The sequence below is a fragment of the Capra hircus genome, chromosome 12 (assembly GCF_001704415.2).
Source record: "Capra hircus breed San Clemente chromosome 12, ASM170441v1, whole genome shotgun sequence".
NCBI lineage: Eukaryota > Metazoa > Chordata > Mammalia > Artiodactyla > Bovidae > Capra > Capra hircus.
Genome location: NC_030819.1, coordinates 9073374 through 9096821, shown reverse-complemented (window position 1 = coordinate 9096821; position 23448 = coordinate 9073374). Strand labels below are relative to the sequence as shown.

Here is a 23448-nt window from a genome sequence, read left to right as displayed (position 1 = left end):
GCAAGAGCTAAAATTCTAGAAGAAAATCTTTTATTAGGAAACAAGAAGAACCAGTAACTTAGATAAGCTAGACTTCATCAAAATCAGAAGAGTCAGCCCTCAAAATGCATCCAGGATTACATGAAAAGGCAAACAGAGTGGGAGAAATTGTCTGGAAAACAAAAATTATATATCGGATGAATGACTTGTGTCCAGAATATAGAAACAACTCTTAGAACTCAAGAAGAAAGCAAAAGAAGCCAATTAAAAATGGGCAAAAGATTCAAACAGATACTATACCAATGATACATGAATCTCAAGTAAGCACCCAAAAAGATGCTCAACACCATTAGTCACTAGGGAAATGAAAATAAAAACCACAATGACATACTATCATACACCCACCAGAATAAGCAAAATTGAAATTACTGCTAATATCAAGTCGAGGTGGCAAAGACGTAGGGTAACTGGAACTCTTGTCCCTTGCTTCTTCTGGGAGTGCAAAATGGTGCAGTAACTTTGGGAAGAATCTTCAAAGTTAAACATATAGTCACCATATAACCGAGCAGTCTCACTCTTGGGAATACTCCCACCATAAACGGTTTCATACATCTACATAAAGACCGGCACATGAGTGTTTATGGCAGCTCTATTCATAATAGGCAATAGCTAGAAACAGCCTGAGTGCCCATCAACTTGAGTATCCATAAAGAAACTGAGGGATATAAATAGAATAATACAACTAAATCCCAAACGCATGTGCTGAGTGAAAGCGGCCAGACCCAAAAGGTGACATGCCGTAAGAGTCCACAGACGCTCTGGAAATGGCGCACCAAAGTGCTGGGAAGCGGAGTGGGGACTGCTGAGGGCAGGGCTTGGGGAGAAACCTGACAGAGGAGCACGGGGGCACCTCCTGGGTTGAAGGAAATGGTCCCGTGTCTGACTGTGGTGGCAATTCTGGGGGTGCGTACATTTGGCACAACTCATTGAACATTTTTTAAAAATTCACTGAACTTTAATTATTAAATGGGTATATTTTTTCACACCCAAATCAATAAAACCTATTTATTTTTTGAAAGGCCTATCAAACATCAGCATTTGAGCAAAGCCCTTTTATCCACCGTGATTCTACTTGCTTCTTGTAAAACGTTCGTACCCTGTGAATTTTAGGCCTTGTCTTCTTTGCCCAAGTGACTTGCCCATTCCTCTCCACTCCAATTTGAACAAAGATGGCTGAGAAGCCTTTCTCTGTTAGCTTCTGCCCAGGGGAGCTCCACGCAAGCGCATTTCCAGAGGCAGCTCAGACTGCCCCGAGTCAAGTCCCAGCCTCGACAGGACGGCTGTGTGGCATCACACTTCCCGGCTGCATGAAACCCCCTGGTCAGCCAGGTCCCCCAGAAGATGGAGTCCCCAGGGCAGCAAGCACCTGCGAGGCCCGTCTCCACTGTTCCCCGCATGACCCTCCCAGGTAAGGACCCACAGCCACTTCACCTCCCAGCGTCCTCTGACCCCGCCAGATCCCTTTGGCTTGCCTGCCCATTTGGTTTGGTTTGTTACAGGCATTTCATTTCTTCACATAATGGATCTCTGTTTTGCTAGACTCTTGTCCAAATTTTCTATTTATGTGTACGTGTGTTCCTGGGACACAGAGTCCTCAGAGTACAACTGAGTTATTTTCTGAAGAAGCAGGACATGTGATTGAGGAAGACTGATGTGTATGTGGGGAAATCTCTGCTGTCCAGAACATCGCCCACAGCCCAGGCTGCACCCTCCCCCGTCTCCTCCAGGGCTGGGGGTCGGGGGGTAGGGGGCATTTCATCGCAAGCACAGGCCCTCAGACTCCATCAGCCATGACCTGTCTCAAGTACCCAGTCCCAGGAAGCAGGCCCCTCTTTCCTCCCTGACTTCGGACTCTGCTCAGGGGTGAGCTCTTGGCTACTCTCACCTCTGTCTCATTATACATTAATATTCCCGGGACACTTTCACCTCTCGGGTTTGATATTTCTAGTTAAAGTTCTGATATTAACCCACCATTACTTATCTAAACCTCCTTGAACTCACCATTAATTATTAATATCTAACCTTCCTTGGACTCTGTTTTATTACTTTTTGTTTTCTCATATAAGCAAAATTTCCATAATATAGTCACACACTGCCCCTGTGAGCTGCTTATTCCTAATGGTTATTAAGAGGTGAGACCTACCTCTTGCCTTGTTACTCCCATTTCTGACCCAGTTTAGAGCTTGTCTTGCTACTGAGGGCTCTTCTGAGACATGAGGCCTCTCTTCCCTGGTGATACAAACACCTGAACTATGTGATTTTGAAACGATCTCCAAGTGGTCCTCCTTCGCTCTCTTCAAAAAGAAACCAGATCTGTGCATCAACAGCCTGTTACTTAGAAGAACTCGGCCGCTCTGTTGCCGAGGTTGCTCGCCACACCTCCACCCGGGCCCCGGGTGGCGGGAGGGCTGCCGGCGGGGCGCCTGGCTTCAGGATCAGACCTGCCTGGGCACTGGCGCTGGCAAGCGATGGGACCGCTGAGCCTCAGTGTCCTCCTCCGTCCAATGCTCAGTCGTGCCTCCCAGAGGCGGGTGGGCACCCCTGAGATGGCACAGGTGAAGTGCCCGCACGGAGCCTTCCAAGTGCAGGGACCCAATAAGCAGGAGTCTGTCTTAGTCTGCTCTGAGAAAATTACCGTGAACAGGCTGACTGATAAACCACATTTATTCCTCACAGTTCAGGAGGATAAGAAGTCTGAGCTCAAGGCACCAGGAGACTCAGTGCTGAGTGAAGGCCCACCTTCCAGTTCACAGAGGGCATAGCACTGTGTCCTCGCCCAGCGGAAAGGGCAGGGAGCTTTCTGGGGTCCCCTCATAAGGGCACTAATCCCATCCATGAAGGCTCCAACCTCATGACCTAATCGCCTCCCAAAGGCCCAGCACCCAAATATGATCATGCTGGAGGTCAGGATTTCAACACGTGAGTCTTGGCGGGAGGACACAAACGTCGAGACCATAGACAGCAGAGTTACTCTGAATGACACAAACAACAAAGAATGTTATTAATTCTGCTCAAAAGATCACCCTCCAGAACCTCCCTGCCCTGAGAAGACACCGGAAACGAGGCTCAAGGCCTGGGGCATCTTCTAGGCCATACTTGGCTGCAGGGTTCTAAAGGACTGTGTCCAGGGCCGCCCTTGGGGGACCGCACTCAGCCTCGCTGGGAGCAAACTCCCATCCTGCCTAAGTCACAGGCTCACCCACGAGGTCAAATGATGAGAAGTACACAGAAGCACTGTTTAATTTTTCCATGACGTCAGAAGCCCCTGCCCACCGACTCTAGACATTCTATACAACAAAGTTCAGGGGGGGCAACACATCAATTTCCATCCTCATATACATATTTTAGCTCTGCATAGACACCACCCTCTCCAAAGGGAGGGTTGTGTAACCGACAACCACAACCAGCACTTAGACAGCACAGTTACTAGGAATCAAGTACACCTCCAAGAGCTTCGTCTGTCTTAACCGATTTAATCCTCACAGCAACCTTTGAAGGAGGCACCTTCATTTCCATCTTACCTATAAGAAAACAGACAAGGGTGTAGGCAGAAAGTGCTGGACTTGCCCAAAGACAAACAGCCAGTAGGTGCAGACTGGCTGCCTCCAGAGTTCAGCGCATTTATCCCCTGCCCCAGCCCATGACACTCTGAAAACACAGGGCAAAGTCAAAGGGTTCCTCATCCTGAATCGTAAGCAGTTTATCCAATCGTACTTGGATAGATTACCTTTATATCCATTACAGGCTGAATGAACTGTGTCCCTCCAAACTCACATGCTGAAGTCAGGCTGTGACTGCACCAGTGATGGGGTCTTTCAAGAGGTGGATATGTTAGCATGGGTCACTGGGGACATTTACTGCAACAGGACTGAGGCCTTAAAAGACCCGGCCGCCCACGTGCACTGGCCTGGAGGAGAGACCACGTGAGCACACGTGGAGAAATGGGCCTGGAGGCGAGAGGCCACATGAGCACATGGGGAGAAATTTTTTTCCTTCTGGTTGCTTCATTTTTACTGTTTCACCTGTTTAGCAAACACATCAAGGTGTATGCAGATTTATTTCACACTAATACATGTATCTGGAAATTTCTGTCGAATAAACAGGATATTCTTTTCAAACAGCCACCTCCTGGCTTCAAGGCCAGCCCAGAGCCAAGGAGAGCAAACCATGGCGCAGCCAACCAGCCCTCGAGCCCGGGGAGGAGCCGCACCTGGATGTCGGGCCTGCGGCCTCCAGAACCGAGAAGGATGAGCTCCAGGGTCTGAGGCCCCGTTCAGGTGTCTCCGCCCCCGAGGAGCCTCAGGCACCCACCCCTCCATCCTCTGTGCAAAGACCCCCGTCCCTCAGCCTCCAGCCAATGCCCTGGCTGGGGGGCTGCCCTGACCGCTCCCTGGGGGGCACCCTGGTCCCTCGCCCTGGCCCGGCTCAAGCTGGAGCCCCCGCTCGCCTCTCCGCGCCATCTCTTCTCCCAACTCTCCCTCACTGGCATCAGCCTCCCCAGGCTGCCCACGTGGCCCCCTCCTCATGCAGCCTCTGCCCGAACCAGCCTCGAACAGTTACATCCCCAGCCGGCCTTTCCCTGCAGGATCCTCTCACCCACCACCCTAATCCCTGAGCCACACTGAGCTCCTTAGGCCGAGTGTGACGCCCCTCAGGGGCTCAGGACACCCATTTCCTAGCCAGCTGTTGGCAGCCTGGCCACGCTCCCCCTGTCTCATGACTGTGGCCTGAGCCCCACCAACTTAGCCCCTGCCCCCCAGCTCTACCCAGAGCCCCTCAGTGACAACCTCTGACAATTACCCGGGACCCCACACTGACACCTTCCCCCCAAATCCGACCCACCCTGCACTCCCCAGCTCAGTCCTGCTGCGTCCCAAAGCCTCCTCAGTCCTTTGCATCTGAGCGTTCTGCCCCACCTTCCAGTTATTCCCTCCTGCCAACCCTCTGAAGGGCAGGGACCCACTGGACTTGTTCCCCACGGAACAAAACCTGTGTGGAGAGCGTGAATGGGCTCATTCGTCCGATCCTGGGAATGCTCCTTTAGCCAACTGTCTCTATTTTGACCACAAAGAAATGAACAACAACAAAGCAGCTTCCCAGTAAACATTTGGTTGAAATATTAGCATAACATCCTCCAGGTCCATCCATGCTGCTGTGAACGGGAGGCCTGCCTTCTGTATGGCTGAGTAAATTTATATACGTGTGTGTGTATAAGCCCATGTATATAATGAAATACTGTAGACACGCATATACAGATACACACATTCTCTCCACCCATTCATCTGCTGGTAGGCACTGAGATTGCTTCCACCCCTTGTCTTTTGTGAATAAGGTCTTTTAGTCTATATTCATGCTGTTGAACAATCCCTAACGTATGGATTAAAGAGGATTCATCATGTTCTGTATACTGTAAAAACCGGGAAGGAGAGCTGATTTTCCCAAGACTTTCTAGCAAAGATGTTCTCTTAGCCTTCATCTATATGAAAAGTTTAATTAACTAGAAAAGCAAATTTTCCAAACATCAACATATGTACAAACATACATCTTTTCTTAGAAAAATGCTGTAAGTCCACATCATACGAAAAGGAAAACAATACATAAAAACAAAGATAACACCGAATCAAACATATAGTGCTTATTAGTCCTCTGGATTTCCCCAGCATTTTGTGTAGCTATGAGATCGTTCCCTAAACAGTACTGCTAAGGATACGTTTTCCTTTTAATCTTTATTTTTGGCTGTGGGTCTTCGTCGCTGCGTTGGCTTCTCTCTGGGTGTGGAGCACGGGCTCTTGGGCATGCGGGCTTTGCAACTGTGGGCATGGGCTCAGGAGTTGCAGCTCCCGGGCTCTAGCGCACAGGCTCAGCAGTTGTGGCACTTGGGCCTAGCTGCTCTGTGCCATGTGGGTTCTTCCTGGACCAGGGATCGAACCCCTGTTCCCTGCATTGGCAGGTAGATTCTTTACCACTGAGCCACCAGGGAAGCTCTGAATATACATTTTCCTAAGTAAACAGTTATGTTTACTCTCTTATGATTCCAGGTTGGCCTATGTGTAAATATCAGGCAACAAAACCAGCCTCTTTAACGCTGTGGGAGAGATCACAGTTTCCACTCTCGACAGCTGGTGTCACCAGCATAACACACTGCAGGGCCGCGCCTGCTCTGTGCTGGGTGTGCCCACGGCAGCTGCAGCCAGGCCCTCGCGGGCAGGGAAGCCCGGACGCCCAGCTCACAGCTTCAGCCAGCACCAAGGGAGCTGCATTCCCAGGAATCACCCAGGTTTAAAGGACGGTTTTTCACATTTGCTTTTTAATTTTGAACGTGGTGATGTAAGGAAAAGACTGGAGGGAAATAAACCTGAAATACTCTTTTTCTGGCTGTAACAGTTCATGCGTGATGGCCTGTCACCAGCCCCCTCAATCTTCTGGCCCTGTATGTCCGTCTCCTCCCCAAATTCAGTTAATCTTTAGACTGGCTTGCTGATAACGTGACCAGAAGCTAAATATCCAAGATCTGTGAATATATCATTCTTTCACGTAATTTCTGTTCTGGTCAGACGTCAAAGGGGGTAGATTTCAGGAAGGAGAAACACAGTCCTTCTGACATCATGAGTAAAGGACGCAGCGCGGACCCGTGAGAGGACACGTGAGAACTGTGGAGCCTGGTTCAGCTGCCTGGCCACCGAATAATGAGTCTCCGTACGGAAAGTCCAGGCACAGCGGCACTTGTAAGATGAGGCTGAAAAGTTACAGCCCCGGTACTTCGCGACTTGAAAACCTGTGTTAAAACGAGCTAACTGCCTAGTAGCTCTCATGTGTTTCCTGGCACAAAGGGGTCCTGCAAAGCCCTCTCTGCAGAAGCTGGTTTCTCATGACTGAAGTCCAGGAACAGATCTGCTGACCGGTCAGCAGTAAGAAAGCACGGGTAGTTTTGTACACGGTCAGCATCTCAAGAGAAGACTCTGAAGACGATGCTGCTTGGCGGCTGCACACGTGTCACTTGGGTAGCCCTCAAACCACCTGGTCCTTCCCACCTCCTTCTCCTTCCCCTGACTGCTTGTTAACAATGCCTCCCTCTTCCTCCCCCACTTGGTCACATCTTGGATGAGCAGCCCCCAAGTGGTCTCACTGCTTCCAGGCTGCCCTCCCGAGTCCCAGCCTGGGGCTCTGGCGGGCAGCCTCTCAGATGACCCCCATGATCCTGCCCCTCGGGTGAAGGTTGGGTCCAGGGATTCGCTTCAAATAGAACACAGAGGAACTGATGGGCTGTCTCCTCCGAGGCTGGGTTATAACAAGACCCTGGCTCCATCTGAGCCCCTTGCTCTCCGGAAAGCCAGTGACAAGCCTAAGTCAGGAGACACCCACGTGGAGACGAAGTGAGGTCTCCCAAGAGAGACAGAGAGGACCCAAGGCCTGCGGGCTGTCACGTGGGTGAGCTTAGATCCCCCCAAGTCAGCCTGGAGTGACCACAGTCCTGCCAGCCCGAGCTACAGCCACCCAGCTGAGTGGCCCCCGAGTCTCACCCTCATCCCCCAAACTGTGGGCGGGTTATGTGTTGCTTGCAGCCACTAAGGCTGGGGTAACACACTCAGAGGGTCAAGTCTCTTCATGCTGGTCACAGCGGTCAGCCACTGTCCAGCCCCATCTCTATCCGCCTCACACTGCCCTGGGGGTTCAAACTGGCCCCAGCTCTAGGTTTTTAAATCCCGAGGAGAGTCACGCTAGGTGCACAGGAATCCTCAGAGAAGGTGACAGAGCACACCCCCAGGACCACAGGAGCAGGTGTTACTCCTGTCAGCAGGGTGCAGACTGAAGGACACGTGCTTTTGCACTGGACATGTTTCACTTCCTTGTCAGATGAAACCCTGATGCCTTTAGCTGTGTGACCTTGCTCAAGGTGTTTCATCCCTCTGAACCACAGTTACATCACGTAAAAAATGAGGCTAATAATGCCCACCTCCAAGACTGATGTATGGGGATTATATGAGACAATGTATTCAGTACATCAAAATTCTGGCACACAGTGATATTAGTAAGTATCAGTCCCCTTCTGAGAGAGGACAAATCAAAGAATTATTATAAGGACTAAGCAACAGTTCCTTTTCAACTCATCCATAAAAAAAGTCATATCCTAGTCATCTAGTGTGGCTGAATGGTGTCCTTTCTGATGAAGTTTAACCTCTTACACACAGGAAAAAAACTGAATAAATAAGGCCTCTCTGCATCAGTAATATATGCATTATATAATTATGAAATAATATTACAGTAGCTAAGAGGTGGAAGCCCCCCAAGTGTCCATCAATGGACGAACAAACAAAATGTGGTCTCTATACATGACCATCAGCCCTGAAGAGGAAAGAGCTCCAGGCACACACCACACCATGGGTGAACCTGAGGACAATGTGCTAAGTGAAATAAGTCAATCACAAAAAGACAGAGACTGCTACGACTCCACTCGCAGGAGGGACCCAGAGTCATCAAATTCAGAGACAGAAAGCAGAATGATGGTTGCCAAGGGCTGCAGAGAGGAAGGAACGGGGACTTGTTGACTGGGTAAGAGTTTCAGTTCTGCGGGAGGAAGGAGTTCTGGAGATCTGTGTGCAACGTTATAAATACATTGAACTGTACACTTATCACTGGTTAGGATGGTAAATCTTATGTTTTTTAAAAACCACTATTAAATATAAGAAAATTAACTTGTAAATGATGCAACTTGTACCAATTATGCTTTCATAATAACACACAGTCACCATGTTGATTTAATATGGACTATGCTATAAACAGATGGTGACTGAAGCCATGAAATTAAAAGACACTTACTCCTTGGAAGGAAAGCTATGATCAACCTAGACAGCATATTCAAAAGCAGAGACATATTACTTTGCCGACTAAGGTCCGTCTAGTCAAGGCTATGGTTTTTCCAGTAGTCATGTATGGATGTGAGAGCTGGACTGTGAAGAAGGCTGAGCGCCAAAGAATTGATGCTTTTGAACTGTGGTGTTGGAGAAGACTCTTGAGAGTCCCTTGGACTGCAAGGGATCCAACCAGTTCATTCTGAAGGAGATCAGCCCTGGGATTTCTTTGGAGGGAATGATGCTAAAGCTGAAACTCCAGTACTTTGGCCACCTCATGAGAAGAGTTGACTCATTGGAAAAGACTCTGATGCTGGGAGGGATTGGGGGCAGGAGGAGAAGGGGACAACAGAGGATGAGATGGCTGGATGGCATCACGGACTCGATGGACGTGAGTCTGAGTGAACTCCGGGAGATGGTGATGGACAGGGAGGCCTGGCGTGCTGCGATTCATGGGGTCGCAAAGAGTCGGATGCGACTGAACTGAACTGATGCTATAAACAGGTCTATGCAGTTCGTGGCCCTGAGTCAAATTTGTGTTAAGCTTCAGGAGTTGCTCTGGAGTCTGCTTTCCTGAATAAATATCTGGGATTTTTTAGGATTCAGCTAATAAGGGAAGAAGTGGCACATTTCACTAATATTTGCTGTTACCATAGGAGAATTTTAAGATGCTAAAACAGGAAGCAATTACATTTTAAAATGGAAGAAAGTGAAATCTAGACTTGGTCAAACTACATTCTTTGCCTGAGGTCATAATTACAGGTAGTAATTATGAGAAAAGCTGGAAAGAGAAACCATTTCCTGTCTCCCTCTCAATCCTCTTCTACGAGCAATGGGCTTGCGCCCTCCAGAACTCCTCTGAACCGCACTGTTTAATACGCCGCCACCAGGGGGCAGCAGGTGCATTAGTCCGGTGTTCTAAACCCTGGACTTAAGCCCCAATAAATTTCCATTATGCCTTCCTTCAACCCCCTCCAAAATATACATATATCCAAGACTTTATTAATACCAACAAGCATAAAGTTTAAAGAATATCCATAATAACTCTTAAAACAAAGACTTGGTCCAATGGAGGTAACATCCTTACTAATCAATCCTTCAGTAATTTTGATGTACTCCAATCTAACTGATGTAGTAAAAGTCAATCAGTACGTCAGTTTTAAAAATGACTTAACCACAGAAACCCATTTCTTTTCATTCTGAACTGAATTTTCCTGGCACTTGGCCTCCGAGGCTTCAGACCACAGCAACGTGAAGCCCTTTCGGCCATCTGTCCTCAGTCTCCCTTCCTTGGTCAGACGCATTTTTCTTTCTGATGCCCTATGTCACAAAGGAAGGTCTGTCAATAGGTCTGACCCTCCAGCAATTTTCAAGAAGCAAAAGCAGAGAGAGTCTGGTCACAAAGTAAAACGTACATGGACGCTACTCTTACAGTTAGATGACAGCAAGGTCCACGCTTTTTAAATGATACTACTACCCACCAGAAGCTCAAACCACAGCAGCTAACGGGGGAGACCTGAATTTAAAGATAGGCCCTATCTTAGCAATGACCTTGTCCACCCCAAGACTTCACGGTTACACCTAATGTGAGCGGTGAGGAACAGCACCACCAGGGATATTCTGGTAAGTAGTCCAGGAGTCAACGCCACACTTGCAAGCAACAGTGATCAGTAGCCACGCTCCTAAATCTTCCAGTGGGGGATATATGAGCTTTATTTCACAGATCTCAAATGGTTTTCTTCCTGAGCTCAGCATGCTTTCAGAAGGAAAAAGGGATCCAAACACAAGCATTTACTGCTGCCTCAGACACACAGGAGCAGTCCATCTTTAAAGGACAACAGGGTTCACCTGGCTAAAAGGCACTCAAAGAAATCACTCTCTGCCTACATCCATTTGCTCTCATGGAATTAACTATTCACCAATCAATCTAATCTAGCATAAAACTGATGGCAAGAGAAATCACAGTGCTCATGGTAAAAGCACATGCCGTTGGGAGCAAGACACGCACGAGACACATATAATGAATGGTCACTGCAAAATGCATCACGGTCCAGACACTGCTCTGTAAACCTCTGCCAAATACGATGTGTCAGTGGGTGAGATCCAAGGAAGATGCGCATCTGTAGACTAATCTGGTTTTAATCTAGCTATTTTCCGATACAGAATATTTAACATATTAAAATGTAGAATATCACCAGAATACCAGAAATATTTCTAATGGGTATATAAAATAAATTTAGTTTGGTAATTTATTCAAGAACTATTTAAAATATTTCTATGATACTCAAAAAACTGAAATCAGATAATTAAAAGAAAAAAAAACAACACACCAATTAAGGTGGCTCAAATTTTAAAAACCTGACAATATCAAGTGCTGTCAAGGACACAGAACAACTGGAACTCTCCTACATTCCTGATAGAGACACAAAATGGTGCAGCTTCCCTGGTGACTCAGCGGTAAAGAATCTGTCTGCCAAAGCAGGAAATGTGAGTTCGATCCCTGGGTAGGGAAGATCCCCTGGAGAAGGAAATAGCAACCCACTCCAGTATTCTTGCCTGAGAAATCCTCTGGACAGAGGAGCCTGGTGGGCTCCAGTCCATGCCGTTGCAAAGAGTCGGACACCACTTAGTGACTGACCAACAACAGCCACTTTGGGAGACAACTTGGCAGTTTCTTACGAAGTTCAACATACACCTACCCCCTGACCCAGCCACCTAGTCCGAGGGATCCACCATAGAAAGATAAAAACTTTTGATCACATAAAATCCCATATACAAATGTTTGTAGCAGCTCTATTCATAACCACCAAAATTTATGAAGAATCCAAATGTTCAACAGATGCTCAACAGTGGATGGATAAACTCGTGCTATGTCCAGCAGATGAAGAAAGGATCCACATGTGGGCGAATCTCAAAGATGTCCTCTGAATGTAAGAAGCCAGTCTCAGAGGTTACATACTGTATAACTTCACTTACGTGACTTTCTGGGAAAGGCAAAAGTATAAAGATGGAGACCAGATCACGGGTGATCAGAAATTAGGGGCAGGGTGAGGGTTTCACTTCAAGGGCGCAGAATGAGGGAGGGCTTCTTTTGTTTTCTGGATATTTCTGGTGATGGGAGTGCTCTATAAGGTTACAGGAATCAATTTTAAAACTCGAAGTATTATACAACAAAAAAGGTCAATTTTACTTTATATAAATTCAAAATAATGACTGAAAGCATGAGAGCATGCAATTGATGTCAAACAATGAGATAAAAGCAAAAGGTAGATATAAGGGTAAGAGCATTCTGAATTAAGCTAAGAGGGCACACATTCATTATTATAATTAAAACAGACTAAGAGATATGTTAATATAAACCAAATACAATAAAAGAGCTTTGCTTTGCTCTTGCTTTGAATAAAACAGCTGAACAGATTATTTTAGACAACTGGGGATATTTGAATACAGCATTACACAATATCAAAGACTTTTTGTTAATTGTTAGGTAGCTGCTGCTGCTGCTGCTGCTAAGTCACTTCAGTCGTGTCCGACTCTGTGCGACCCCATGGACTGCAGCCTACCAGGCTCCTCTGTCCATGGGATTTTCCAGGGCAAGAGTACTGGAGTGGGTTGCCATTGCCTTCTCCAAATTGTTAGGTAGGATTATAGTTATTTAAAAAGTAAATTTTTGAATAAAATTCAATACCAAAATATTTAGGGGTGAGGGATACTTCCGGTTCAAGACGGCAGAGTAGAGGGACATGAGCTTATCTCCTCCTGTGAAAGTAACAAAGCTGCAACTTCCTGTCGAACAATCATTGACAAGAGGACGCTGCAACCCACCAAAAAAAGATACCCGTGTGCAAAGACAAAGCAGAAGCCACACTGAGATGGCAGGAAGGGCAACAATCATGATAAAATCAAATCCACACCCCCCACCCCGGGTGGGTGAGAGGGCCCACAGACCCCAGGGCTGGGTTGTCTCAGGCCAAAGGACTACCACAGAGGGAGCGCGGCCCCACCCATCAGCAGATAACTGGATTAAAGTTTTACTGAGCAAGGCCTTGCCCACCAGAGCAAGACTCAGTTTTTCCCACCACCAGTCCCTCCCATCAGGAGGCTTACACAAGCCTCCTAGCCTGCTCCTTCAGATGGCAGACAGAAGAACCACAATCCCACAGTGGCTAAAACAAAAACCACATTTCGGGAAAACAATGGGGACGATGCAAGAAATGTTTACCAAGGAACTAAAAGAACCAACAAACAAAGATGAATAATACATGAGAAGGAATCAACAGCAGAATAACTGAGGCAGAAGAATGGATAAATGACCTGGAGGACAGAATGTTGGAAATCACTTGCTCCAAAACAGAATATAGAAAAAAGAATGGGGGAAAAAAATATGAAGACAGCCTAACAGACCTCTAGGACAACATTAAACGCAACAACATTCACATTACAGGGGTCCCAGAAGGAGAAGAGAGAGAGGGAAAGAACCTGAGAAAATATTTGAAGGGATAATAGCTGAAAACTTCCTTAACATGGGAAAAGAAATAGACAACCCAGGCCAGGAAGCACAGAGAATCCCAGGCAGGATAAATCCAAGGAGGAACGTCGTGAGAGACACAGTAATCACACTGACAAAAATTAAAGACAAAGACAAAAGATTAAAAGCAAGAAGGGAAAAACTACAAATAACATACAAGGAAACTCCCTTCAGGTTATCAGCTGGTTTCTCAACAGAAACTCTACAAGTCAGAAGAGAAATGCATGATATATTAAAGTGATGAAAGGGAAGAGCCTACAACCAAGAGTACTCTACTCAGCGAGCCTCTCATTCAGATTTGATGGAGAAATCAAAAGCTTTCCAAACAAGGCAAAAGTTCAGAGAATTCAGCACCAGCAAACCAGCTTCACAGCAAATCCGAAGGGAACTTCTCCAGGCTGGAACACAAGAGAAGACCTACAGAACATAAATCCCAAACAATGAAGAAAATGGTCAACAGGATCACAGATATTGATAATTACCTTAAATGTAAATGGATTAAATGCACCAACCAAAAGACAGAGACTGGCTGGGTGGATGAAAGCACGTACATATATGCGTTTCCACTCATCACATCACTCGCGTGACCCCCCAAATTGCGTGCAATTATTTTATATTGTTAGGTTAATCACATCCCCATTATGGCTCACAACTGTAATTATCTTTTATTTTTTGTTTGGCTGTTGTGAAAACTGATAAACATCTTTTACCATTGTGATTATGATTATGTAACTATTACTCACTGTATCAGGATTGGTCAACAGAAAAACAATAGAATTCTATATCACAAAAACTACTATTTAATAGAAAAACCTGTAATCACTTTTTTTTGTAATCATTTTTAAAAATCTAGATGCATATCAATTATCTTGGAATTTTTTGAAAAATACAAATGCCCAGGTATTGCTTTTTTCCTCCAAAGCTCCAGATATATTTCTAATGAGAAGCCATGTTTAGGAACACCAGACCTATATGATGATCTTTTATTCCTATCTAGTTTGTTTCATTTATTTCTATTTCATATTCAGGGCTCCCATTTCATTTAGTTTATGTCTTCCAATTTCTCCATCCCTTTTTTTTGATGCTCCTTCTCAAGCCTTTATCAAGCATAGTATAAAAGCTTTGTATACGAATATAAATATGTATTATATATATTTTAGAAAACTTGTGAATTTTTGCCTAACTAAAAAATGTATGACATTTTGATTCCACTTGTTTGACTTAGTATGCATAGCATACTAGATTTCTAATTTAAAAAGTTGGCATGCAACAAGCAACAAAAGTTTACTGTCTGGCACAGGGAACTATAATCAATATCTTATAATAACCTATAATGGAAAATAATTTCAAAAATAATATACGGGTATATGTATAATTGAATTACCTTGCTGTGCACCTGAAACATTATAAGTTAACTACACTTCAATAAAATATATATGTTAAGAAAAAAAAAATCTAGGGGTGAAATGACATAGGTTCTGATATTTGCTTCAAAATTCTCCAGAAGCAAGCCAATGAACAAAAACTCAAAAAGCAAAGAAAGGAGGGCAATTGAAGCAGGTATGGTAAAGCCAGGATGGTGTGTGGATTCTGCCACTGCGGGTTCACAAGGGTTTACTGTGCTCTTATTTGAGGAGCGCTGGAGATATTTATACCCTGATGCTGGGAAGATTGAAGGCAGGAGGAGAAGGGGGTGACAGAGGATGAGATGGGTGGATGGCATCACCGACTTGATGATGAGTTTGAGCACACTCTGGGAGTTGGTGATGGACAGGGAGGCCTGGTGTGCTGCAGTCCATGAGTTGCAAAGAGTTGGACATGACTGAGCGACTGAACTGAACTGGAGATGTACATTAAAAAAATGACGAGAGGAAAAAACCAGGGACTTATTTTTCATAAATACTCCCGAGAATGCCATCTAGCTGTTCTTTATTCACTTAGAAGATAGATTAATTTCCCCTCACAGCTTTTTAGGCTTTTATAATCTGCATCTAACTTTACAGAAAACCAAGTCGAGAGAGAAAGAGTAATTCAAGGCAGCCGTGATTCGTCTCAAAAATAGTGGCTTAAAGAATGCTTTCAAATCTCATTTAATGCTCATAAATAATTAAGACTATCATAAGCTGTAGAAATATTAGTAGTTTTCATTAATTTATCTGCTATATCTACCTAAGTGCAGATGACAACGGCAGGAAGAGGTAATTAACGCTCAAAAAGTTTTAAAGGCAGATGTAGGAATGGACAGAGACAAGAACACAGCATAACACAAGTTCTCTCTAATTTACTCTTTCTCTGCTTTCCTCTGGTGTAACTCCAATGGTCAGAGGTCTATAAAAGCACTTCCAATCAACCAGAAATGAGTTCTTCCTCAGTGGGGGTCTGTTAGGAGGGAGGCCTAGCTCTCAGCCAGTCAGTATTAACGGAGAAGAAAATACTCAATCCTGGGTTGGCCAAAAAGCTCCTCTGGGTTTTTCCATGAGACAGGACTGGAAACCTGAATAAGCTTTTAGGCCAACCCAATATTATAATACGAATTTTATTTATCATCCGGCAGTATTTAAGGCTAGTGTGCAAAAAGAATTACACAGGCAAAAGCAACGGAAAAACCAGAAGGTAAAATAGCTGCAGTTGCAATACCCCCGTCAGGGTGCAGAGCAGGCGTGACCTGGAGGGGACGGGGGCACAGGGGCACAGGAGTCGGTCAAAGAAGATCCTGACCGCTGCTCCGTGGAGACACAATCGGGGAGGTTTCACAGAAGCCTGCCTGCACCGAACCACCACTGTCGGAGAGACCCCAGGAGCCTAGGAAAGCCGAGCAACCAGGATAACTGTCAGCACCTGGCCGGAGCGCACCCGACCGCCCAAACATCTGGGGAGCCACCGCCAACCCAGCGAGGTGGCGGCAGAAAGGCCCCCAAAGACGCCTTGTCCTCAGCCCCAGAGCCTGGTACAGGGGGCTCTATGGATTGCGTGCGGTTCAAGTTAAGGGCCTGAAGATGTGGAATTACCCTGGATGCTCCAAGGGGGCCCAATCGAACCACGAAGCTTCCAAATGGAGCCGTTCTCCTGGCTGGGGGGCCCCCAGGGACATACAGGGGCTCCCTTGCAAGTGGAGGCTGCAAGGTCAAGAAAACAACATTCGCCTCCAGAGCTTCCGGCGGGGGGACATGGGCCCCCCAAGACCCAGATTTCAGCCCAGTGACACCCAGCTGTACTCCTGCCCTGGAGAACAGGACAATCCATCTGGGTGGTTCAAGCTCCGGCAGGACCAGGAAACTAAGACAAAGTCAGACCTGCTTCCTCAAGTCACCAGACCTCCGCCTGAGCCCCCTGCTGCCACTTTGCCTCCTCACTTCCCCACGAAAGGGTACTTGTGATTAAAAGACGTGCCTCCCACATCTCACATCTCCACTCAAAAGTATCCCTCCACTCAAAAGTATCCCTCCCCCCGGAAAAGCTCTCCTGACCGTAGACCCTGCTTAACCATGCCAGGCGAGGCCAGGAGCCCACTCCAGGCATTCTCTTAGCACCTGCTCCTCTCAGCTTGGGCCTGGCTTGACTGAATTCTTTCCTTCAGAGTCTACACTTATCGAGTGTTGACTAAATGCTAGTTCAGTTCAGATCAGTCGCTCAGTCGTGTCCAACTCTTTGCGACCCCATGGACTGCAGCACACCAGGCCTCCCTGTCCATCACCAACTCTCGGAGTCCACCCAAACCCATGTCCATTGAGTCAGTGATGCCATCCAACCATCTCATCCTCTGTCGTCCCCTTCTCCTCCTGCCTTCAATCTTTCCCAGCATCAGGGTCTTTTCCAATGAGTCAGCTCTTCGCATGAGGTGGCCAAAGTATTGGAGTTTCGGAGCACCACACAAAGGAATTTTCATGGGTTCTCTCATTCAAGCCTCCCCAAAACCCTAGCAGGTAGACGTGATTATTAGCCTGCATCTTTTAAATTAAGAAGTTCAAAATCACCCAGCCAGTAGGTGAAGCCAGGCAGTCTAACACAGGAGTTGGTGCCTTTAACCATGCAATTAGCATCTGCCTCTGACATGAGAAATGTGAATTCCAACATCTTCTGCCTTTATTAACAAAATACCCCTAGTATTCACCACAGAGTAGAGAATTAATAGTTGCTGAATATGAACAAATGGGACAAAATGGCTTTTCCATCTACTATTCTTTTTATTTAAGAAAACTTTTTCATTTTGGGAAGTCAAAGATATACAGAAGTCATGATATCATGACCCCCAAAATACCCATCTCCCAACATCAAAACTTGTCAACATAGGGCCCATCTTAAAGGCCAACATTTAATCAAATGGATATTATAATAGCTGGTAGAAAGAGTATTATTTTTCAGAATCATATGTACCTAGTTTTCATCATATGCTTATTAATCTGTGTTAACAGTTTTTTTTTAAAGAGCTTAGAATGGGCAGGTATTTCTTCATGAGACACAAATCAGGGATACTGTAAAGGGGAGATTGACATTTTTTCCCCTATGTAAAATTAAAATTTTTCTTAGAGAATAAATACTGTACAAAGTTTTTAAAAATGGGGAAACAGTTGTAACATATTTGACAAAAGATTAGCATCCTCAATGTATACAGAGTTCTTACAAATCAGTAAGAAAAAGACCAATGGCACATTATCTAGAAAAAAAAAGGTTTCAACAGATTCACCACTATTCCTAAAAGACAAAAAGACAGGCCTTCGACTGACGCCCCCTGTCAACACACTTTCTCTGGCACTCTACAGTTTAAAACAGCAAACACTCCCAAAAAGAGGAAAACAACTCTCACCTGTAAGCTGCTTTCTTCAAACCCACGGAGCCTTAGAATCCTGCATTAGAGGGAGCTTGAAGAGTGTCTGACCTCGGAATCCCTCCAAACAGGATGCAGGACAAGTAGTTCCACCTCACGGTGGGACCAGAAGTCCACGGACCAGGTGTCCGGTTCTCAGTCCCGCCGGGGGTGAGATGAAGAGGAAGGCGAGTGAAGAACGCTGAGTGTTTAAGAGATGAGGGCTTAAAGGCTAAAGCACCCAGCCCCCTGGATGGCATCTCAGACCTTGGGTGTGCGGCTCAGAAGGAAGGGACTGCCATTCAGTAGAAAAACATGACCCAAGGGGCTGAAGGATTCCTAGAACAGAGGCAAGCTCGCACTGGTGTAGCAGAGGGGCCCAAAGCTCTCGACTTTGAGAAACAGCAGTTATAGACTCTCCTTCAAATAAGGAAAACAAGAATGGAGTCTATCTTCAGCCATCAGGGTAAGATTATTTTAGGAATACTGAGTTTCCCGGACGTGGATTTGAGTCTTTTTATAGAAAAATATTTTTTTTTTTTTGATGTGGACCATTTCTAAAGTCTTTATTGAATTTGTACAATATTGCTTCTGTTTTATGTCTTGGTTTTTTGGCTGTAATGCAGGAGAGATCTTATCTCCCTGGCCAGGAATCAAACCCTCATCCCCCTGCATTGAGCAAAATCTTAACCACTGAACTGCCAGGGAAATCTTTTGAAATTGAAAGTCACTCAGTCATGTCCCACTCTTTGCGACCCCATGGACTATACTGTCCATGGAATTTTCCAGGCCAGAATACTGGAGTGGGTAGCCTTTCCCTTCTCCAGGGGATCTTTCCAACCCAGGGATCAAACCTGGGTCTGCCGCATTGCAGGCCGATTCTTTACCAGCTGAACCACAAAAGAAGCCCAAGAATACTGGAGTGGGTAGCCTATCCCTTCTCCAGGGGCTCTTCCCAACCCAGGAATTGAACCGGGGTCTCCTGCATTGCAGGTGGATGCTTTACCAACTGAGCTAAGAGGGAAGCTCAAAGCTTTTAAAGTCCTAAATTAAGAACCAAAAAAAAAGAAAAATTCAGGGACTTCCCTGGCAGTCCAAGAAGATGGCACACTTCCAATGCAGGGGGCGCAGGTTCGACCTCTGGTCAGGGAACTAAGATTCCATATGCTGCATGGTAGTGACTCGTTCAACAGTTAGAAAAAACATCCAAATCACATCTGAAGCATACTTGCCGTACATGGTGACTCTGACTCTAATTGAGCCTTAGATCTACCTTGCAGTTTATGCAGACACAGTAGATAGAGGAACAAGCTAAACTACACTCTATACAAAGCTGAATAAACCCAGAATGCGAGCCGTCCAGAGCCGACCAGGCGATACCAGCGAATCATGGCATTCAAGAAACCCACAGGACTGCTTCAGACCAGAGTCAGCAAACTACGGCCTTCAGATAACTCCCACCTGCAGGCGGAGTTTAAAACAAAAACCTTTGGAAACAATTTTCCTAGAACACAGCCATGCTCATTCACATATCATCCATGGTTGAGTCTTTACAGCAACACAGCTGAGTAGCTGCAACGGAGACCACATGGCCTGAGAAGGCTTAGAGTTAGTCATTAGCCCTTTTCACTAAGTCTGTCAACCCCCTGTCCTGGACTAAAAGACAATAGATACTCAACAAAACACCCTGTGTGGCCCATTTTGAGTTACACAAGCCAAGGGTAAAAGTGCATTTCTGAGGCAATCAAGGAAATCTGTGGACTGGGTTCTAGAAAACATGAAGGGATTATTGTCAATTTGATAAAGAGATAACAACGGTATTATGGTTATACAAGAAAATGCCTTTTTGGAGGTACAGGCCACACTAGTCGGGCTTCCCGGGTGGCTCAGTAGTTAAGAATCCGCCTGCCAATGCAGGAGACCCGGGTTCGATCCCTTGGTTGGGAAGATCCCCCTGGAGAAGGGAACAGCAACCCATACCAGGATTAATGCCTGGGAAATTCCACGGACAGAGGAGCGTGGCAGGCCATAGTCCATGGGGTCGCAAAAAGTCAGGCATGACCTTAGCCATAACTAAACAAAAGCAACTACCCTAGACAGGGGTGAAATATGTTATCTGCAATTTAAACTACTTCAACGAAAAGATTAGCAGATACAGCCAAAAAAAAAAGAAATTGTTTTAATCAACCATTGTTGATGGATATATGGAAGATCATTATACCATTCCCTTCCCTTTTAAATTTGCTTTAATAAAAAGCAAATTAAAAATCAGAGCTCTGATAAAAAACTAGAGTTTATCTCCAGAGGGCCTTTCTCTCTAGGCAGGCCTCCGGCCGCACCGTCCTTACAGAGTTTCATCCCTATTTCTCCAACACGGTTACAAGATCCCCTGGAGCAGGAAATGGCAACCCACTCCAGTATTCTTGCCTGGAGAATCCCATGGACTGAGGAGCCTGGTAGGCTACAGTCCATGGAATCACAAAGAGTGGGACACACCTAAGCCTGCACGCACGCAGACACAGTCTGCCACCAGGAATGCTGGTCCCCATTCCACTCCTCTGCCTGTAAAAATTCTACCCTGGGTCCAAGGTGAAGCCTCACTATGACCTCCCCCAGTCCTCTGCCAGGAATTCATTTCCCAGTGCTCTAACTGCCCTTGGGCACTTATTTCATCCTCCAGAAATGTTAGCTATTTACCATGTCCATTACCTTGTGATGTTATACAAACCCGAGACTTCTACTAACTGTAAACCAGTTTCAGGGGGTATAATACGGGGGCATAATAACACCTTCCACATTGTAATCTCTGCCTACTCTCTGCCCAGCTCTCAGATCCAATCTAGGCAAGGTCGTTTTGCCCTGAGCAGTATTACTGACCAGAGAGAGCTTCAATTAAAGAACGAATTCCTGTTACACAAGATGCCGGCCCTGTTTAACCAACACTCTCTTCATAAAATCTCTAATCTGAGCGTTACCTCTTGGATGAAGAAGGTCCTAGGAAAGAGTAAGATCGCTTGAATTTTGTCCTCCTGTCGTCACCTTCCTTGGGACCGTCTGTCTGCAAACAATGCTGCACTAATCTCCATGCCCACCGGTGCCCTAGCCCCTTGGAAAGGCCCAGCGGACTTGAGTACAAAGCCCTCAAGTACAGAGCCTTGACTCCACCTGCAAGAGCTGACCCAGACTGGAACTTTCAAGATCTTACTACATAAAATAACAGGGCAATGAACAGATCATTTTAAAAACTTAATACCATGTTCTATCTTTGCTCTATTCTTCTGCCCACAATTGGCTACCTAAGGTCAGCGTGAATAACCACCTTCTCTAGGTCTAGTGCCAATAGTCAGGACCCTGGTTTGCAAGGTCAGCCAGTCCAAAACACTTCTGTACAAAGGTCCACCAATTAGAAATTAATTTACCTTTGCAAACTCAGCTTTTGAAACACAAATGCTCTCTACCCAGGCAGTCTGCTTATTCAGGAACTTCTGGTTTCTCCAGGGAGTCGTTTTAGGAAAAACAAGGCTTTTGGGGAAAATGTGGGCAACCTGCAGGGGTCTCTTATTAGCATTTCAATAAATTGAGTGAGACCAGGGAGAACGGTCTTCGGTTACAGGAAAAAGTACATAAAAACGTGTGTGTGAGACCTACACTTTATATTGGTCAAATCCAACTGATTTACAGAGAACTTTTAGTTTTTAATCCAAGATTTCTCCCTGGGACATTAAGCAAAACTAATATCCTGCTTTAAGAAGACGTGGCTCCAAGTCTCATTTTCTTATCAGTTCAATATTAACAGCCTGGAGTCAGGTGTGTTTTAAAATCGTGCACCAATAAATTTAATTATTAAAAAAAAAAAAATCGTGCACCTCTTTAGCGTTACCAGTGCGGCTGCGGTGTTCTCTTTGGCCAATAGAGTGAAAGCTCAATAAGCATATTTCCTAATCAAGGCAGTAAAAGAGATTTCTTCAAAAACTCAGCGGGGTCACTAACAGCTCCAAAGAAGCCCGAACTCAGAAACTGACAAGCGCCAGATGGTCTCTTTTCTTGTGCAGCTTTCTCCTCGCAAAAAGGGATCTCCAAAGTTAAAACCAGAAGCATCAGACCGGGAGATCCTTTTCAAGGGGACCCTTCTGATGGGTCATCACGTCTTCTTTGGGAAGAGGAGGCGTCTACACCTGGGTAACTGGCCGAGGCGTCCGCGTCGCGCTGCGCCGGACACTGTGCGGACGCGCTAACGGCCCGGGGCGCCGCCCTTCCAGCCGCTCCCGCGGGCGCCGCGTCCCGCCACGGCCGCGGCTCTGTCCCCGCCCTCCGTCCCCGGCTCGCGCGGGCCCCGGAGACGCGCCGGCGTGCGACGCCCCCACGCCTCGGGGCCCCCTCGCGGCGGGGGCGGGGACGGACAGGGGCCGGGCTCGGCCCGCGCCCGGCGACTCACCTGCCTCGGAGCGCGGCGCCCTTCGGCGAGAGCCGGCCCGAGAGACCGAGCGGAAATCCCGGCCGGCCGTGGCTGGGGCGGCCGCCCCGGGGAGGCCGCCTCCGAGGGCGCCCCCTGGAGGCGGGACGCGGTACCCGCCCGCCCGCGGGGGCCGCGCGCACACACCCGAGCACGCGCCGGGAGCCCCGAGGACGCACACCTGGGGCTTCTCTACCGCTGCGTGCGCGCTCTAAGGCGGCCCGCCTGGGCGTCCACGGTCAGCCTTGAGTCCGTGTTGGACCCAGACCCGCCTGGGGACACATACACACACACGAGTCCACGTTGGACCCAGACCCACCTGGGAACACACACACATACAGCCTTGAGTCTATGTTGGACCCAGATCCATCTGGACACACACACAGACCCACCTGAACACACACACACCCTCTAAGGTAGCCCGCCTGGGCGTCCAGGATCAGTCTTGACTCCATATTGGACCCAGACCCACCTGGACACACACACATACACACTCACACACACAGAAATGAGCCCACGTATCCTGTAGGACAGATGGACAAAGTGATGACCAAGGCCTCACTCCAGCAGCCACACTCCACTCGACATTGATACTGGATACAGGTAATTGTGTAACCTTGATACTCCTGCTAAGTCACTTCAGTCGTGTCCGACTCTGTGCGACACCATGGACTGCAGCCACCCAGGCTCCTCCGGCCATGGGATTCTCCAGGCAAGAATACTGGAGTGGGTCGCCATGCCCTCCTCCAGGGGATCATGACTTACCATCTGCTAC

General features: G+C 46.8%; 1 protein-coding gene across 5 annotated transcripts in view; it reads right to left on the bottom strand.

Moving 5' to 3' along the window:
- Positions 1-22731, bottom strand: part of GGACT (gamma-glutamylamine cyclotransferase) — a 52875-nt gene extending 30144 nt beyond the window's left edge. For 2 of the 5 annotated variants that reach the window (XM_018056391.1, XM_018056388.1), the window contains exon 1: positions 22656-22731. The gene's annotated coding sequence lies outside the window, so the exon portion shown is untranslated. Of the gene's footprint in view, positions 1-3560; positions 3646-18220; positions 18784-22655 lie in introns of those variants that run through there. The other 3 variants (XM_018056392.1, XM_018056389.1, XM_018056390.1) reach the window with 2 other exon arrangements.